Source organism: Halichoerus grypus, chromosome 7, assembly GCF_964656455.1.
Source record: "Halichoerus grypus chromosome 7, mHalGry1.hap1.1, whole genome shotgun sequence".
NCBI classification, from domain to species: Eukaryota; Metazoa; Chordata; class Mammalia; order Carnivora; family Phocidae; genus Halichoerus; species Halichoerus grypus.
This window is the reverse complement of record NC_135718.1, coordinates 85,830,952-85,849,918: the sequence shown is the minus strand read 5'-3', so window position 1 is coordinate 85,849,918 and position 18,967 is coordinate 85,830,952. Positions and strand designations below refer to the sequence as shown.

Genomic DNA, 18,967 nt, shown 5'->3' with positions numbered 1-18,967 from the left:
GGTTTCTGTTTCCTCGTGATTAGATCGACGTTGTGTGTGTTTGGCAAGAAGAGTGCAGAAGTGATCGTGCGTCCTTCCTGGTGGTTTTCCCTCTGCAAACTCATGCTATCCGTTTGTCCCACTATTGGTGATGGTAACCGTGGTCCAGTGTTTCGATCATCGACGAGCACAATAAGAATGGAGGGACCAAAGAACAACCCACCGTGCACTGGAATCCAGTTAAGACTTTTGTTTAGATGAACACCATACATGTTCCTAAGTGTTTTGTGTCTCTGTTCTCAAGTTTTTGTGTGTGTTGCACATTTTCTAATTTTCAATGAGTTTGGAACAATCAGGCAGTAGTCGTGCTGTCACAGATGGATTCTGGGAAAGAGAATTTAGAACATTTCCTGGCTGGGTGCACACAGACCCAGGCTGGGAGTAGATGGGCTGATGGACGGATGGGGGCCCCCTTGGAGCACACGGGTGTTAAGGCCGATGGGGTGGCTGAGGGGCGCTCTGGTCTTGGGACTCATAAAAGCCAGAGATGGACCTAACGGCTTCCCGTCTGGTGTGACTGGTCCCTGCCTTTCTGGCCCAGACTTCTGGCCTTTACGCAAGTCTGCTGGTCCAAGCCCACGAGAAGGACCAGTGTCAGGCCCCTGCTGTGACCCACTTACTGCCACGGCAAATAGAAGAGCGGTGCTCAGCTGAGTAACCCGGAAGCAGTGGCCAGCAGAAAGGTGGTCCGAGGGAAGCTAGGGGAGGCGGCTGTCAGCACCCCCAGGTCCTCTCCAGAGACACGTTCCTCACCTTTGCAGTGATGTCCAGGTGATGCCAGGGCCTGTCACCTGGGGCTCTTCCTTCAGGCAGCCAGGTCCCGCTGTGGAGGCACTAATAACAACAGACCTGAAATCGAACGATTTGAATAGCCCGAAGTCCCTCCACAGGACAATCAAGAGTTGACTGAATGGTGGAATGAACAAGACATTAAAAAAAGAGACAGTGAGACATAATGTGTGTTTATCTTTATGAATCAAGCACTCCTTTATTTTTTATTTTATTTTATTTTCAAGATTTTATTTATTTGACAGAGAGAGAGACACGGCGAGAGAGGGAACACAAGCAGGGGGAGCAGGAGAGGGAGAAGCAGGCTTCCCGCAGAGCAGGGAGCCCAATGCGGGGCTCGATCCCAGCACCCCGGGATCATGACCTGAGCCGAAGGCAGACAGACACTTAATGACTGAGCTACCCAGGCGCCCCTCCTTTATTTTTTAGTAATAATAAAGTACATGCTGTGTTCCCGGAGAAGCATTAGGGGCTGTGTGCTGAGGCGCAGCGACGGTCTTTCAGTGTCGAGGTGCTGGATCCTGAGCCCCCACGGGCGATCGTGACGCACCCGCACGTGGCATTTCCAGAGGCAAGATGGTGACATTCTGTTGCTTGGGGCTGAGAGAAGGCGTGACCGAGAACCTTGGCAAAGACGGAGAGGAAGTAACAGGGTTTGCAGGAAACAGTGAGATGAACCAGGAACCAGTGAAGATGCTCTGTGCGCGGGCAAAGCTGACGGATGAGAAGTGGGGGGTCACTGCAAGTCTTGGCCCGGGCTCGTGCACCGGACTTCCGGAAGCGAGGCTGTACTTCCCAGCGTGGCCAGCAGGTGGCCCTACCTAGCACGCAAGCGCCTGGGCCGGGCCGCCGGTCTCCCCGCGCGAACGAAGGTGGGGCGGGAAGGTCAGTAATCCAATGCCCAGTGTTCCTTCCGGGCCAGTGCTAACCCGAACTGTGCCCCCGGCGCCTCCTTGCTCTGCTGCAGTGCCTGCCAGACGGAGAGGCTCGTTTCTGAGCACCAGAGCCGCTGTTCACCCACAGACCAACGCACAGGTCATGACAGACCGCTTCTGCTCCTCCAAATTCACTTTCTACTTGTGATACTGTCTCCATGTGGACTTCCTATACTTGCAGCAAGTGTGTATCCACCGCCCGGTGTTCTTGCAGCAAGTAGTACCCACTGCCCGGTGTTCTTGCAGCAAGTCTGTATCTACCCTCCGGTATTCTTGCAGCAAGTGTGTATCCACCGCCAGGTGTCCTTGCAGCAACTGTGTATCTAGTGTCCGGTGTTCTTGCAGCAAGTGTGTATCCAACGCCCAGTGTTCTTGCAGCAAGTGTGTATCTAAAGTCTGGTGTTCTTGCAGCAAGTGTGTATCTACTGTCCGGCATTCTTGCACCAAGTGTATCTACCACCCGGTATTCCTGCAGAAAGTGTGTATCTAGTGTCCAGTTCTTCAAACAAATGTGTATCTAGTGTCCAGTATTCTTGCAACAAGTGTGTATCTACCGCCCGATGTTCTTGCAGCAAGTGTGTATCCACCGTCCGGTGTTCTTGCAGCAAGTGTGTATCTACCGCCTGGTGTTCTTGCAGCAAGTGTGTATCTACTGCCCGGCATTCTTGCAGCAAGTGTGTACCTAGTGTCTGGTAATCTTGCAGCAAGTGTGTTTCTACTGTCCGGGTTATGCAGCAAGTGTGTATCTAGTGTCCGGTATTCTTGCAACAAGTGTGTATCTACCGCCTGGTGTTCTTGCAGCAAGTGTGTGTTCAACGCCCGGTGTTCTTGCAGCAAGTGTGTATCTGCCGCCCGGTATTCTTGCAGTAACTGTGTATCTAGCATCCAGTATTCTTACAGCAAGTGTGTATCTAGCAACCGGTGTTCCCGCAGCAAGTGTGTATCTACCGCCCAGTGTTCTTGCAACAAGTGTGTATCTAGTGTCCGGTATTCTTGCAAAAAGTGTGTATCTACCGCCCGGTATTCTTGCAGCAAGTGTGTACCAGTGTCCAGGATTATTGCAACAGGTGTTTATCTACCGCCCAGTATTCTTGCATCAAGTGTGTATCTCCCGCCCGGTGTTCTTGCAGCAAGTGTGTATTTAGTGTCCAGTATTCTTGCAACAAATGTGTACTAGTGTCTGGTAATCTTGCAGCAAGTGTGTATCTAGTGTCCAGTATTCTTGCAGCCAGTGTGTATCTAGCATCCGGTGTTCTTGCAGCAAGTGTGTATCTACCACCCGGTGTTCTTGCAGGAAGTGTGTATCTACCACCCAGTATTCAGGCAGCACGTGTGTATCTACCACCCGGTATTTTTGCAGCAAGTGTATATCTACTGTCCAGTATTCTTGCAACAAACGTGTATCTAGTGTCTGGTATTTTTGCAGCAAGTGTGTATCTAGTGTCCGTTACTCTTGTAGCAAGTGTGTATCTCCCGCCCGGTATTCTTGCACCAAGTGTGTATCTGCCGTCCAGTATTCTTGCAACAAGTGCGTATCTACCGCCCGGTGTTCTTGCAGCAAGTGTGTATCCACCGCACAGTGTTCTTGCAGTAAGTGTGCATCTACTGCCCAGAGATCTTGCAGCAAGTGTGTATTCACCGCCCGGTGTTCTTGCAGCAAGTGTGACCTAGTGTCCAGTAATCTTGCAGTAAGTGTGTATCTACCACCCGGTGTTCTTGCAGCAGGTGTGTATACAGTCCGGTGTTATTGCAGCAAGTGTGTATCTACCACCCAGTGTTCGTGCAGCAAGTGTGTATCTACGCCCATTGTTCTTGCAGCAAGTGTATCTACCGCCTGACGTTCTTGCAGCAAATGTGTACCTAGTGTCCGGTATTCTTGCAGCAATGTGTATCTAGTGTCCAGTATTCTTCTAGTAAATGTGTCTCTAGTGTCCGGTATTCTTGCAGCAAGTGTGTATCTACCGCCCAGTGTTCTGCAGCAAGTATGTACCTACCGCCCAGTGTTCTTGCAGCAAGTGTGTATCTGCCGCCCGGTATTCTTGCAGTAACTGTGTATCTAGCATCCAGTATTCTTACAGCAAGTGTGTATGTACCAACCGGTGTTCTTGCAAGAAGTGTGTATCTACCGCCCGGTATTTTTGCAGCAAGTGTGTATCTAGTGTCCGGTATTCTTGTAACAAGTATGTATCTACCGCCCGGTATTCTTGCACAAATGTGTATCTAGCATCCGGGGTTCTTGCAGCAAGTGTGTATCTAGCATCCGGTATTCTCGCAAAAAGTGTGTATCTACTGCCCGGTATTCTTGCAGCAAGTGTGTATCTAGCATCCGGTGTTTTTGCAGCAAGTGTGTATCTATGGCCCGGTGTTCTTGCAGCAAGTGTGTATCCACCGCCCGGTGTTCTTGCAACAAATGTGTAATAGTGTCCTGTAATCTTGCAGCAAGTGTCTATCTGGTGTCCGATATTCTTGCAGCAAGTGTGTATCTAGTGTCCGGTATTCTTGCAGCAAGTGTGTATCTACCGCCCAGTGTTCTTGCAGCAAGTGTGTATCTAGTGTCCAGTATTCTTGCAACAAATGTGTAATAGTGTCCTGTAATCTTGCAGCAAGTGTCTATCTAGTGTCCGATATTCTTGCAGCAAGTGTGTATCTAGTGTCCGGTCTTCTTGCAGTAAATGTGTATCTACCGCCCGGTGATCTTGCAGTAAATGTGTATCTACCGACCGGTGATCTTGCAGCAAGTGTTTATCTACTGCCCAGCATTCTTGCAGCAAGTGTGTACCTAGTGTCCGGTAATCTTGCAGCAAGTGTGTGTCTAGTGTCCGGTATTCTTGCAGCAAGTGTGTATCTACCACACGGTGTTCTTTCAGCAAGTGTGTATCTACCACCCAGCGTTATGGCAGCAAGTGTGTATCTAGTGTCCGGTAAACTTGCAGCAAGTGTGTATCTAGGTGTCCAGTATTCTTGCAGCAAGTGTGTATCTAGTGTCCGGTATTCTTGCAACAAGTGTGTATCTGCCACCCGGTTTTCTTGCAGCAAGTGTGTATCTAGTGTCTGGTATTCTTGCAACAAGTGTGTATCTACCGCCCGATGTTCTTGCAGCAAGTGTGTATCTAGTGTCCGTTATTATTGCACCAAGTGTGTATCTACCACCTGGTATTCTTGCAACAAGTGTGTATCTACCGCCTGATGTTCTTGCAGCAAGTGTGTGTCCACCGCCCGCTGTTCTTCCAGGAAGTGTGTATCCACCGTCCGGTGTTCTTGCAGCAAGTGTGTATCCAACGCCTGGTGTTCTTGCAGCAAATGTGTATCTACCGTCCGGTGTTCTTGCGGCAAGTGTGTATCTACCGTCTGGTGTTCTTGCAGCAAGTGTGTATCTACCATCCGGCATTCTTGCACCAAGTGTATCTACCGCCTGGTATTCCTGCAGAAAGTGTATATCTAGTGTCCAGTTCTTCAAACAAATGTGTATCTAGTGTCCAGTACTCAGCAGCAAGTGTGTATCTACCACCCGGTATTATTGCACCAAGTGTGTATCTACCACCTGGTATTCTTGCAACAAGTGTGTATCTACCGCCCGATGTTCTTGCAGCAAGTGTGTGTCCACTGCCTGCTGTTCTTCCAGGAAGTGTGTATCCACCGCCTGCTGTACTTGCAGCACGTGTGTATGTACCGCCTGGTATTCTGGTAGCAAGTGTGTATCTAGAGTCCGGTATTCTTGCAACAAGTGTGTCTACTGCCCGGTACTCTTGAAGCAAGTGTGTATCCACCGCCCGGTGTTCTTGCAGCAAGTGTGTATCTACCGCCCGGCATTCTTGCAGCAAGTGTGTATCTAGTGTCTGGTATTCTTGCAGCAGGTATGTATCCACCACCCAGTGTTCTTGCAGCAAGTGTGTATCCACCGCCCGGTGTTTTTGCAGCAAGTGTGTATCCACCGGCTGGTGTTCTTGCAGCAAGTGTGTATCCACTGACCGTGTTCTTGCAGGAAGTGTGTATCTACCGCCCGGTGTTTTTGCAGCAAGTGTGTATCTACCCCTCGGTTTTCTTGCAACAAGCGTGTATCTACCGTCCGGTGTTCTTGCACCAAGTGTGAATCTACCACCCGGTGTTCTTGTAGCAAGTGTGTATCCACTGCCCGATGTTCTTGCAGGAAGTGTGTATCTACCGCCCTGTGTTCTTGCAGCAAGTGTGTATCTACCGCCCAGTGTTCTTGCAGCCAGTGTGTATCTAGTGTCTGGTATTCTCTCAGCAAGTGTGTATCTACAGTCCGGTGTTCTTGCAGCAAATGTGTATCCTCCACCTGGTGTTCTTGCAGCACGTGTGTATCCACCACCCGGTGTTTTCCAGCAAGTGTGTATCCACCGCCTGGTGTTCTTGCAGCAAGTGTGTATCTACCGCCCGGTGTTCTTGCAGCAAGTGTGTGTTCACTGCCTGGTGTTCTTGCAGCAAGTGTGTATCTAGTGTCAGGTATTCTTGCAGCAAGTGTATATCTACCACCCGGTGTTCTTGCAGCAAGTGTGTATCTACCACCCGGTGTTCTTGCAGCAAGTGTGTATCTACGCCCGTTGTTCTTGCAGCAAGTGTGTATCTACCGCCTGACGTTTTTGCAGCAAGTGTGTACCTAGTGTCTGGTAAACTTGCAGCAAGTGTGTATCTAGTGTCTGGTGTTCTTGCAGCAAGTGTGTATCTGCCGCCCGGTATTCTTGCAGTAACTGTGTATCTAGCATCCAGTATTCTTGCAGCAAGTGTGTATCTAGTGTCCGGTATTTTTGCAAAAAGTGTGTATCTATTGCCCGGTATTCTTGCAGCAAGAGTGTACTAGTGTCCAGGATTATTGCAACAAGTATTTATCTATCGCCCAGTATTCTTGCATCAAGTGTGTATCTGCCACCCAGTGTTCTTGCAGAAAGTGTGTATCTAGGGGCGCCTGGGTGGCTCAGTCGTTAAGCGTCTGCCTTCGGCTCAGGTCATGATCCCGGGGTCCTGAGATCGAGCCCCACATCGGGCTCCCTGCTCAGCGGGAAGCCTGCTTCTCCCTCTCCCACTCTCCCTGCTTGTGTTCCTGCTCTCGCTGTGTCTCTCTGTCAAATAAATAAATAAAATCTTTAAAAAAAAAAAAAAAAAAAAAGAAAGTGTGTATCTAGTGTCCAATACTCTTGCAACAAATGTGTACTAGTGTCTGGTAATCTTGCAGCAAGTGTGTATCTAGTGTCCGGTACTCTTGCAGCCAGTGTGTATCTACCGCCCGGTGTTCATGCAGCAAGTGTGTGTTCACTGCCCGGTGTTCTTGCAGCAAGTGTGTATCTACCACACGGTGTTCTTTCAGCAAGTGTGTATCTACCACCCAGCGTTATGGCAGCAAGTGTGTATCTAGTGTCCGGTAAACTTGCAGCAAGTGTGTATCTAGGTGTCCAGTATTCTTGCAGCAAGTGTGTATCTAGTGTCCGGTATTCTTGCAACAAGTGTGTATCTGCCACCCGGTTTTCTTGCAGCAAGTGTGTATCTAGTGTCTGGTATTCTTGCAACAAGTGTGTATCTACCGCCCGATGTTCTTGCAGCAAGTGTGTATCTAGTGTCCGTTATTATTGCACCAAGTGTGTATCTACCACCTGGTATTCTTGCAACAAGTGTGTATCTACCGCCTGATGTTCTTGCAGCAAGTGTGTGTCCACCGCCCGCTGTTCTTCCAGGAAGTGTGTATCCACCGTCCGGTGTTCTTGCAGCAAGTGTGTATCCAACGCCTGGTGTTCTTGCAGCAAATGTGTATCTACCGTCCGGTGTTCTTGCGGCAAGTGTGTATCTACCGTCTGGTGTTCTTGCAGCAAGTGTGTATCTACCATCCGGCATTCTTGCACCAAGTGTATCTACCGCCTGGTATTCCTGCAGAAAGTGTATATCTAGTGTCCAGTTCTTCAAACAAATGTGTATCTAGTGTCCAGTACTCAGCAGCAAGTGTGTATCTACCACCCGGTATTATTGCACCAAGTGTGTATCTACCACCTGGTATTCTTGCAACAAGTGTGTATCTACCGCCCGATGTTCTTGCAGCAAGTGTGTGTCCACTGCCTGCTGTTCTTCCAGGAAGTGTGTATCCACCGCCTGCTGTACTTGCAGCACGTGTGTATGTACCGCCTGGTATTCTGGTAGCAAGTGTGTATCTAGAGTCCGGTATTCTTGCAACAAGTGTGTCTACTGCCCGGTACTCTTGAAGCAAGTGTGTATCCACCGCCCGGTGTTCTTGCAGCAAGTGTGTATCTACCGCCCGGCATTCTTGCAGCAAGTGTGTATCTAGTGTCTGGTATTCTTGCAGCAGGTATGTATCCACCACCCAGTGTTCTTGCAGCAAGTGTGTATCCACCGCCCGGTGTTTTTGCAGCAAGTGTGTATCCACCGGCTGGTGTTCTTGCAGCAAGTGTGTATCCACTGACCGTGTTCTTGCAGGAAGTGTGTATCTACCGCCCGGTGTTTTTGCAGCAAGTGTGTATCTACCCCTCGGTTTTCTTGCAACAAGCGTGTATCTACCGTCCGGTGTTCTTGCACCAAGTGTGAATCTACCACCCGGTGTTCTTGTAGCAAGTGTGTATCCACTGCCCGATGTTCTTGCAGGAAGTGTGTATCTACCGCCCTGTGTTCTTGCAGCAAGTGTGTATCTACCGCCCAGTGTTCTTGCAGCCAGTGTGTATCTAGTGTCTGGTATTCTCTCAGCAAGTGTGTATCTACAGTCCGGTGTTCTTGCAGCAAATGTGTATCCTCCACCTGGTGTTCTTGCAGCACGTGTGTATCCACCACCCGGTGTTTTCCAGCAAGTGTGTATCCACCGCCTGGTGTTCTTGCAGCAAGTGTGTATCTACCGCCCGGTGTTCTTGCAGCAAGTGTGTGTTCACTGCCTGGTGTTCTTGCAGCAAGTGTGTATCTAGTGTCAGGTATTCTTGCAGCAAGTGTATATCTACCACCCGGTGTTCTTGCAGCAAGTGTGTATCTACCACCCGGTGTTCTTGCAGCAAGTGTGTATCTACGCCCGTTGTTCTTGCAGCAAGTGTGTATCTACCGCCTGACGTTTTTGCAGCAAGTGTGTACCTAGTGTCTGGTAAACTTGCAGCAAGTGTGTATCTAGTGTCTGGTGTTCTTGTAGCAAGTGTGTATCTGCCGCCCGGTATTCTTGCAGTAACTGTGTATCTAGCATCCAGTATTCTTGCAGCAAGTGTGTATCTAGTGTCCGGTATTTTTGCAAAAAGTGTGTATCTATTGCCCGGTATTCTTGCAGCAAGAGTGTACTAGTGTCCAGGATTATTGCAACAAGTATTTATCTATCGCCCAGTATTCTTGCATCAAGTGTGTATCTGCCACCCAGTGTTCTTGCAGAAAGTGTGTATCTAGGGGCGCCTGGGTGGCTCAGTCGTTAAGCGTCTGCCTTCGGCTCAGGTCATGATCCCGGGGTCCTGAGATCGAGCCCCACATCGGGCTCCCTGCTCAGCGGGAAGCCTGCTTCTCCCTCTCCCACTCTCCCTGCTTGTGTTCCTGCTCTCGCTGTGTCTCTCTGTCAAATAAATAAATAAAATCTTTAAAAAAAAAAAAAAAAAAAAAGAAAGTGTGTATCTAGTGTCCAATACTCTTGCAACAAATGTGTACTAGTGTCTGGTAATCTTGCAGCAAGTGTGTATCTAGTGTCCGGTACTCTTGCAGCCAGTGTGTATCTACCGCCCGGTGTTCATGCAGCAAGTGTGTGTTCACTGCCCGGTGTTCTTGCAGCAAGTGTGTATCTACTGCCCGGTGTTCTTGCAGCCAGTGTGTATCTAGTGTCCGGTATTCTCTCAGCAAGTGTGTATCTACAGTCCAGTGTTCTTGCAGCAAATGTGTATCCTCCGCCCGGTGTTCTTGCAGCAAGTGTGTATCTACTGCCCGGAATTCTTGCACCAAGTGTGTATTTACTGCCCGGAATTCTTGCACCAAGTGTGTATCCACCGCCCGATGTTCTTGCAGCAAGTGTGTATCTAGTGTCCGGTATTCTTGCAGCCAGTGTGTATCTACCGCCCGGTGTTCATGCAGCAAGTGTGTGTTCACTTCCCGGTGTTCTTGCAGCCAGTGTGTATCTAGTGTCCGGTATTCTCTCAGCAAGTGTGTATCTACAGTCCAGTGTTCTTGCAGCAAATGTGTATCCTCCGCCCGGTGTTCTTGCAGCAAGTGTGTATCCACCGCCCGGTGTTCTTGCAGCAAGTGTATCTACCGCCCGACGTACTTGCAGCAAATGTGTATCTAGTGTCCAGTATTCTTGCAGCAAGTGTGTATCTAGTGTCCGGTATTCTTGCAGCAAGTGTGTATCTACCGCCCAGTGTTCTTGCAGCAAGTGTGTATCTGCCGCCTGGTATTCTTTTTTTTTTTTTTTTTAAGGTTTTATTTATTTATTTGACAGAGAGATAGAGCCAGAGAGCACGGCAGAGGGAGAGGGAGAAGCAGGCTCCCCACTTGAGCAGGGAGCCCGATGCGGGGCTCGATCCCAGGACTCTGGGATCATGACCCGAGCCGAAGGCAGACGCTTAACCATCTGAGCCACCCAGGCGCCCCTGCCGCCTGGTATTCTTGCAGTAACTGTGTATCTAGCATCCAGTGTTCTTGTAGCAAGTGTGTATCTAGCAACCGGTGTTCCCGCAGCAAGTGTGTATCTACCGCCCGGTGTTCTTGAAACAAATGTGTATCTAGTGTCCGGTATTCTTGGAACAAGTTTGTATTTAGTGCCCTGTTTCTTGCAGCAAGTGTGTATCTACCACCCAGTATTCTTGCAGCACGTGTGTATCTACCACCCGGTATTCTTGCAGTAAGTGTATATCTAGTGTCTGGTATTCTTGCAACAAGTGTGTATCTACTGCCTGGTGTTCTTGCACAAGTGTGTATCTACCGCCCGGTGTTCTTGCAGCAAGTATGTAACTACCACCCGGTATTCTTGCAGCAAGTGTGTATCTACTCTGCTGTTTTCTTGCAACAAGTGTGTATCTATCACCCGGTGTTCTTGCACAAGTGTGTATCTACCGCCTGGTGTTCTTGCACAAGTGTGTATCTGCCGCCCGGTATTCTTGCAATAAGTGTGTATCTACCACCCAGTGTTCTTGCAGCAAGTGTGTATCTACCGCCCGGTGTTCTTGCAGCAAGTGTGTATATACTGCCCGGAATTCTTGCAGCAAGTGTGTATCTAGTGTCTGGTATTCTTCCAGCAAGTTTGAAACTACCGCCCGGTGTTCTTGCAGTAAGTGTGTATCCACCGCCTGGTGTTCTTGCAGCAAGTGTGTATTCATCGACCAGTTTTCTTTTAGCAAGTGTTTGTCTACCGCCCGGTTTTTTGCATCAAGTTTGTATCTACCCCTCAGTTTTCTTGCAACAAGTGTGTATCTACCGCCCTGTATTCTTGCAGGAAGTGTGTATCTACCACCCGGTGTTCTTGCAACAATTGTGTATCTAGTGTCCGGTATTCTTGCAACAAGTGTGTATCTACCACCCAGTATTCTTTTAGCAGGTGTCTAGCGTCTGGTATTCTTGCAGCAAGTGTGTATGTACCACCAGGTATTCTCACAACAAGGGTGTCTATCGCCCAGTATTCTTTTTTTAAAATTTTTATTGTTATGTTAATCACCATACATTACATCATTAGTTTTAGATATAGTGTTCCTTGATTCATTGTTTGTGCATAACTCCCAGTGCTCCATGCAGAATGTGCCCTCTTTAATACCCATCACCACTGCTTGGTATTCTTGCAACAAGTGTGTATCCACCGCCCGGTATTCTTGCACAAGTGTATCTACCGCCCGGTGTTCTTGCACAAGTGTGTATCTACCGCCTGGTGTTCTTGCAGCAAGTGTGTATCCTCCGCCTGGTGTTCTTGCAGCAAGTGTGTATCCACTGCCCGGTGTTCTTGAAGCAAGTGTGTATCAACCGCTCAGTGTTCTTTCAGCAAGTGTGTATCCACCACTCGGTGTTCTTGCAGCAAGTGTGTATCTAGTGTCCGGTATTCTTGCAGCAAGTGTGTATCTACTGCCCGGTGTTCTTGCAGCAAGTGCGTATCCACCACCCAGTGTTCTTGCAGCAACTGTGTATCCACCGCCCGGTGTTCTTGCAGCAAGTGTGTATCCTCCACCTGGTGTTCTTGCAGCAAGTGTGTCTCTACTGCCTGGTGTCTTGCAGCAAGTGTGTATCTACCACTCCGTGTTCTTGCAGCAAGTGTGTATTCACCAACCAGTGTTCTTGTAGCACTTGTGGTCTACCGCCCGGTGTTTTTGCAGCATGTATCTACCCCTCGGTTTTCTTGCAACAAGTATGTATCTACCGCCTGGTATTCTTGCAGGAAGTGTGTATCTACCATCTGGTATTCTTGCAGCACATGTATATCTACCGCCTGGTATTCTTGCAGCAAGTGTATATCTAGTGTCCGTTATTCTTGCAACAAATGTGTATCTAGTGTCTGGTATTGTTGCAGCAAGTGTGTATCTACCGCCCGGTATTGTTGTACCAAGTGTGTATGTACTGCCCAGTATTCTTGCACCAAGTGTGTGTCTACCACCCAGTGTTCTTGCAGCAAGTGTGTATCCACCGCCCGTTGTTCTTGCAGCAAGTGTGTGTCCACCGCCCACTCTTCTTGCAGCAAGTGTGTATCTACCGCCTGGTATTCTTGTAGCAAGTGTGTATCTAGTGTCCGGTATTCTTGCAGCAAGTGTGTGTCCACCGCCCACTGTTCTTACGGCAAGTGTGTATCTACCGCCCAGTATTTTTGCCGCAAGTGTGTATCTACCGCCCGGTATTCTTGTAGCAAGTGTGTATCTAGTGTCAGGTATTCTTGCAGCAAGTGTGTATCTACCATCCGGTGTTCTTGCAGCAAGTGTGTATTTACCCCCCGGTATTCTGCTTTTCATTCAGTGTTATTTCACCTTTAGAATTAGCATGGTCTCCACCCATGTGTTTTAGAAAGCAAAATAAAGTTTCAACCTATTTCTCATGTTTCCGTTTTTATAAATAGCATTGATATGAACATGGGGTTTTTGACACCAAAGTAGAAGGATCAAAGAATGATTCTAAATTCTTGTTATATATTCCCAGGTAGCTTTTTTTTAAAAAATATTTTATTTATTTATTTGAGAAAGAGATAATGAGAGACAGAGAGCACAATAGGGAAGATGGTCAGAGGGAGAAGCAGACTCCCCTCTGAGCAGGGAGCCCGATACGGGACTCGATTCCGGGACTCGAGGATCCAGACCTGAGCCAAAGGCAGTCGCTTAACCAACTGAGCCACTCAGGCAGCCCCCAGGTAGCTTTATAGGAAAAACAAAACCACATTTCCCCCCCAGTTACCACTTTCCCTAAAAGCCTCTAACTCCCAATAAAAAATAAATTGCTGGTGCTGGAATCTTGATATGTTGAAATGCTCCCTGTGAGCCACCCCCTCCCCATTGCTCCCTTCTCTGTTAAGGGCTGGCATGCAAACAGCAGGTAGGATGGGAAGCTCAGAGTCTCTCGGCAGGTGCGTGTCAATCTCGTCTGGGGAAAAGTGCTCAGACACCATCTGAATGAGCAGAACCATCTCATAAGCTCCAGTTTTATGCATATTTATCCTTGATAGTGTCGTGTTTTCTGATGTTGCCTGAACCTGTATCTCTTCCATTAGTGATGGGGTCTATCTTCTCCTGCAAGGGACCCGCCTGTGCTTACGTGTCTGAAGATGGCCCAGCAACTACGACCGCTCATCAAGGGAAAAATGAGCACCAATTTTATCCATTTTTAATATTTTATTGGATGTTATGTTTTTTACACTTATGTTCCCAATTTTTAATCTTCACTTAAACATTTTAAGTTGTGGGGCACCTGGGTGGCGCAGTTGGTTGAGCGTCCAACTCTTGGTTTCAGCTCAGGTCGTGATCTCAGGTCATGATCTCAGTCCAGCTCCATTCTCAGCATGGAGTCTGCTTCTCCCTCTGCTTCTCCTGTTCATGTTCTCTCTCTCTCTCTCTTTCTCTAAAATAAATATATAAATCTTTAAAATTTTTTTAAGTTGCATTTTTCTTGTGAAGAAGCTGTTTTGAAACTAAATAATTACTTTTAAGTACGTTAATAAAATCTAAAAAGCTCAACAGAGCACAAATAAAAAGTGACCACCTCCATCAAGTCTCCCAATTTCCTTTCCCAGGAGCAACCAGTCATTTTTTATTATTCCCCAGATCTGTTCGTTGTATAAACGAAGTGTACATATTTTTATATTTATATATGTGCTTTTGTTTAAAAGCACCGAGAATAGCCACAGACACACCACGTTAGTACCTTGCCTGTTTTTAATCTTCACAACGTACCTTGGAAACGTTTCTGCATCAAGATGTATGCGCTGTCTCCTTGTCATGACAGGTGCATAGCATCTCATGCATGGATCTCCCCCTGCTGGGCGAACGGCCTGCTTTGGGTAGCCATTCCGGTTATTTCCAAACTCCTGTTGCTACAAGTAGCGTGCAGTGAAATCCTGGTTTCGCATCCATTTGTGGGCGTGTCTGTAACATAAATGTTTAGAAGAGGAATTGCTGAGTCAGAGTATCTGAATTTGAAATTTGATAGCTATTTGTGATTTTCCCCACAGTTTTTAATTTGCTTGTTTAATGTTATGTGAGGTCAAACTTGTTTTTCGTTTTCTTTTGTTGTTTTTGTTTTTGTTTTAAAATAAGTTCTTACGCCCAGTGTGGGGCTTGAACTCACTACCCCGAGATGAAGAGTCCCATGCTCCATCAACCGAGCCAGCCAGACGCCCCTTTTGATAAATTAAGAAACCATCTGTCTTTTCTGAGAAATATCTGTTCTTGTCCTTTGTGTTTTATTGGGTTTAAACAATTGATATATAGGAGCTCTCTATGTATTAGAGAAACTAGCTCTTAGTCTGCATGTTACAAATGTTTTCTTCGTTTTTTCCCTGGCATTTGGTCTTTGTCCGTTATATTTTCCTGCAGAACTTTTTAAGATGTAAAATTAAGTGTGCAATTCAAATATATACACGTGTATCTTCTGTGTGTCACAAGTTTGTGTCATCATCCACATCTGACATCACGAGCATTTCCTCACCTTCCCGATTGTCCCTCCCTCTTCCTGCAGAAAACCCCGTTCCCGAAACGCGACGGAGCTTACTCACGATACTGCCCTACAACATGAAAAAGTCTCATCCCTATAGTACCGGTGCACCTGCTTCTGAAAATAAACCTACCGGGTAAGGTTCAATATTTCTTTCTAGTTCTTTTTGTCCTTTGAATATGTCCCACTAATTGGTGTGTAATTTATTTGAATGCATTTCCTTTCTGTGTGGTATGGCATCAATTTTTTGTAAATATAATTTCATTTATAAATCTTTTTAATAAAAGTGCCATCTGGACTTCGTGTCATACTTAGGATAGCTTCTCCCACTAAGATTATATAGAACTTTCTCCATGTTTCTTGAAGTACTTTTAATTTTTTATTTTACATCCAGCTGGTGCAAGAAATACAGAATGTAATAGGCTAACTAACAGAGTGTTAGAACAGTTTATTTTTTTTAAGTTTTTTATTTATTTATTTGAGAGAGAGAGAGCACGAGCAGGGCAGGGAGCAGCAGAGGGAGAGGGAGAAGCAGACTCCTCGCCGAGCAGGGAGCCAGATGCAGGACTCGATCCCAGGACCCTGGGATCATGACCTGAGCCGAAGGCAGACACTTTACTGACTGAGCCACCCAGGCGCCCCCTTTTTCACTTTTTGTGAAGTTGGTTTAGGGCCCCTAGAGGAGCCTCCTGTACTCATTCCCGGCCGGCTGTTATGCAATTGTGTTCTGGATTTAATATTAGATCTCGTCTCCACCCCACACCCCCAGGCCGCAGGGATTTGCTCTTTCTGTTTATGGGTCCAGTGAAGGCCTAAGTAGCGATCCCAATCAACCTGTTACAGAAACAAACAGTGATGAATGATTTTCAGTAAAAGGATATCTGTGATGAGAAGACACCACATCAAGCAGGGAGAGGCCCAGCTGTGGGAGAGAAAGAAGATCAACATCTTCTTCCATCCTGGAACAGTCACGTTCACGAAAAGGGGCTCAACACTGGCCTCCCGACTCTAGGCTGGGCGGGGCCTTGGAGCTGGCGTGGGGGGTCTCCCGCTACCTGCCCTTTGCACACAAACCTTATTTTAGACATCTGATTTTTGCAGATCAGAGTGGTAGCCACTGAGCTGGGCCCGTGGCCGCTGGCTCATTTGTCAGACCAAGCATTTAAAAAAAATTTTTTTTTTTTTAACAATCTCTACACCCAACGTGGGGCTTAAACCCACAACCCGGAGATCAATACTCACGTGCTGCACCGACTAAGCCAGACGGGCGCCCCAGACCAAGCATTTTTATCATATGGGGCCCTACATTTAGCGTGCATAAAATGTATTTTATTTTATTATTATTATTTTTTAAAGATTTTATTTATTTATTCATGAGACACAGAGAGACAGAGATAGAGAGAGAGAGAGGCAGGCTCCCCACGGAGCAGGGAGCCTGATGTGGGGCTCGATTCCAGGACCCTGGGATCATGACCCAAGCCAAAGGCAGACGCTTAACTGACTGAGCCACCCAGGTGCCCCTATTTTTTTTTAAAGATTTATTTATTTTAGAGAGAGCTAGCACGTGGGGGGAGGGGCAGAGGGAGTGAGAGACAAACAGACTCCACCCTGAGCAGAGCCCGATGTGGGCTTGATCCCAGGACCCAGAAATCAGGACCTGAGCCGAAATCAAGAGTCAGACGTTTCACCGACTGAGCCACCCAGGTGCCCCTAAAATGTATTTTATTTATGTGAATGATACATTTCATTTGGTTTGTAGAGTGTTTACTGATGCTGACAACTGGGATCTGTTGAAAACGAGGTTTTAGATAACCATTCTGGTTTGTGTAATTACAGGAAAGACTGCAAAACAGCATTCTGACGTGCTCACCTCACAAAAATAGGCTTGTGGTTTCATGCCTAAAATTGGAGCTAAGTCACTAGGTGACTGTCCAGGGACGTCTCCCCTGAATGGCCGAGATGCCTTTCCTTCTCTGACCGGCAAGAACTACATGCAGACTCAAAAACCGCCTCCGGAGTGAGATCATTCATCTATTCCACAAAATACTTAGAATGTATTGTGGCCAGTGGACCATGCTTCCGGGCTGGGAGGGATCCAAAGATAAATTCAAAGTAAAACCTGGGTTTAGCAGACTTGAATTCTCATGTGTGGAACGGCGTTAAGCCAAGTCCACAGACACATGTAAAGTTACAGTGTCAGGTGTCTCGGGTGGGGGCGGGGGGATGAGCCAGGTGTGTGGGGTCCAGGTGGGGGCTTCTTCCTGCTTGAAAGCATTCCTGGACGAAGAGGCGTCTGCACCAGCCGGGGGGTGGGGGGGGCTCGGACACACGGGATGAAGGGGAAGGGGCTCCTGGCGCCAGAGTGGGGAGCTGAAAATGGAAAAGTCATCTGTGAGAATCAGAACTTCCAGAAAGGGGAAGCAAGAGGACACTCACTGGTAGGAGCCTGGAGAGGGTCCGGGGGTTGTGTGTGTCAGAGGGTGATGAGGTCGCAGGGTCCTAGATGCGACCCCTGCGAGACAGGAGGCTGTTGGGGCTTTCACATCCCAGCATATGAGAGGGGGTGCTTGGGACCCCTTTGGGGACCGTGAGCCGCTCCGTCCGGTAACAGTGACGCGGAGGGAACCAAGAGGCGGCCACGTGGATGGCGTCGTAGGGTGAGACCCTGTAGGACCTTGATCGCCAGGCTAAGGACTTAAGGACATTTCTTTCTGAAGGCAGTAAGATTCCTTTAAAGGCAAATCTGACCTGTGCCGGGAAGACTGTTCCTACCCACGCCTTTGGCTGTTTGGAAGGTTCTTGCAGCCAGAAGTGCTTCTGCCATCACCCCCCTGGGAGGGACACAGTCCAGCTTCGCGGTTGCTCACGGTCTGCGTCCCCACCCCAGGGCCCAAGTGAGGAAGAGGACCAACCGGCTGGGCGCTTTCCCGGGGGCAGGCGAGGGGGTTGGAGCCGCACCCTGGCTAAGCCGGGAGGCAGCAGGAGGTGTCTGCTGAAGCACCGCAGAGCCAGGAGGACTGTCGCTTACAAGGGGCGGAGGGTGGGACGGGGCCGCCAGACATCCATGGCCTGAAGGTTTGAGAGCAGGGGAGAACCAGGTAATCAGGTCCGCCTCGAATTGTCCGGGGACTTGTCTGCAACGTCTGCCGGCAGGTGGGAGTGGTGGCCGAGACTGTGGGTGATGTTTGGAGCACCCGATGCTCCTGCTGCAGAGATACATAAATATGGTGGTGAAGCAGGAAGAAGACAGAGCTGTCACGGACACACGTGTCGTATGTGCGTATACGCACATATAAATATATGTTATGTACACAGTCCATGGTGGGTGGAAGGGAGACAATCAGATATTTTTGTGGGCAGCCAAATACTTAAAAATGATTTCCTGGGGGCGCCCAGGTGGCTCAGTCGTTAAGTGCCTACCTTCAGCTCAGGTCATGATCCCAGGGTCCTGGGATCAAGCCCCACATCGGGCTCCCTGCTCAGCGGGAGCCTGCTTCTCCCTCTCCCTCTGCAGCTCCCCCTGCTTGTGCACTCTCTCTCTCTCTCTGTCAAATAAATAATAAAAAAAAAATGATTTCCTAGCAAGGCCTTCATAAATGGTTCCTTATGACATGTGTGACTTCGAAGCATCCTGATGTGTAAAGGGTTGTTTTTTAGGGGAGGGCAAGGGTTGTCACCGATTGGAATCCAGTGGGTCACACCCAGCCCAGTGGCACCTCCGAGGGGTCCCTGAGCTCCGGGCTCAGCTCAGTCCTTGGATTTTTAGGTCCGGCACCTGGATTTTCTCTGTCCACCTGGGGACAGACTCAAGTTCATTAGAATTCCAGCAGCATGATTTGTAAGAGGGGTTTTCCTTTCCAGCGACTGGAATGCGCAGGTCGGAGACCCGTGCCTACAGGAGGGGAGCTGCTGGGACCTGTGCTGGAGTGGATTCCTGTCTCAGCCCACGGTGCTGATTAAACCAGGAGTTTGGGAAGGGTTTCAGCTTCTCTGATTTTTTCCCACGTTGACGAGTGTGTTATTTGTGTTGGGAAATCAACATGACCCGCCTCCCAGCAGCCTCGGCTCTCCCGTCTCTGCAGCTCCAGTAAGAGGGCATAAGCCAGACCGATGGAACATTCTAG

General features: G+C 48.3%; 1 long non-coding RNA gene across 3 annotated transcripts in view; it reads left to right on the top strand.

Annotated features, from left to right (window-relative positions):
* The window catches only part of LOC118552463 (uncharacterized), a 31,507-nt gene extending 14,546 nt beyond the window's left edge, over positions 1-16,961 (top strand). For all 3 annotated transcript variants that reach the window (XR_013449786.1, XR_013449785.1, XR_004925551.2), the window contains exons 5-7: positions 24-218; positions 14,868-14,979; positions 16,680-16,961. This is a non-coding gene — a long non-coding RNA (uncharacterized LOC118552463). The remainder of the gene's footprint in view (positions 1-23; positions 219-14,867; positions 14,980-16,679) is intronic.
* Positions 16,962-18,967: the final 2,006 nt, after the last annotated feature.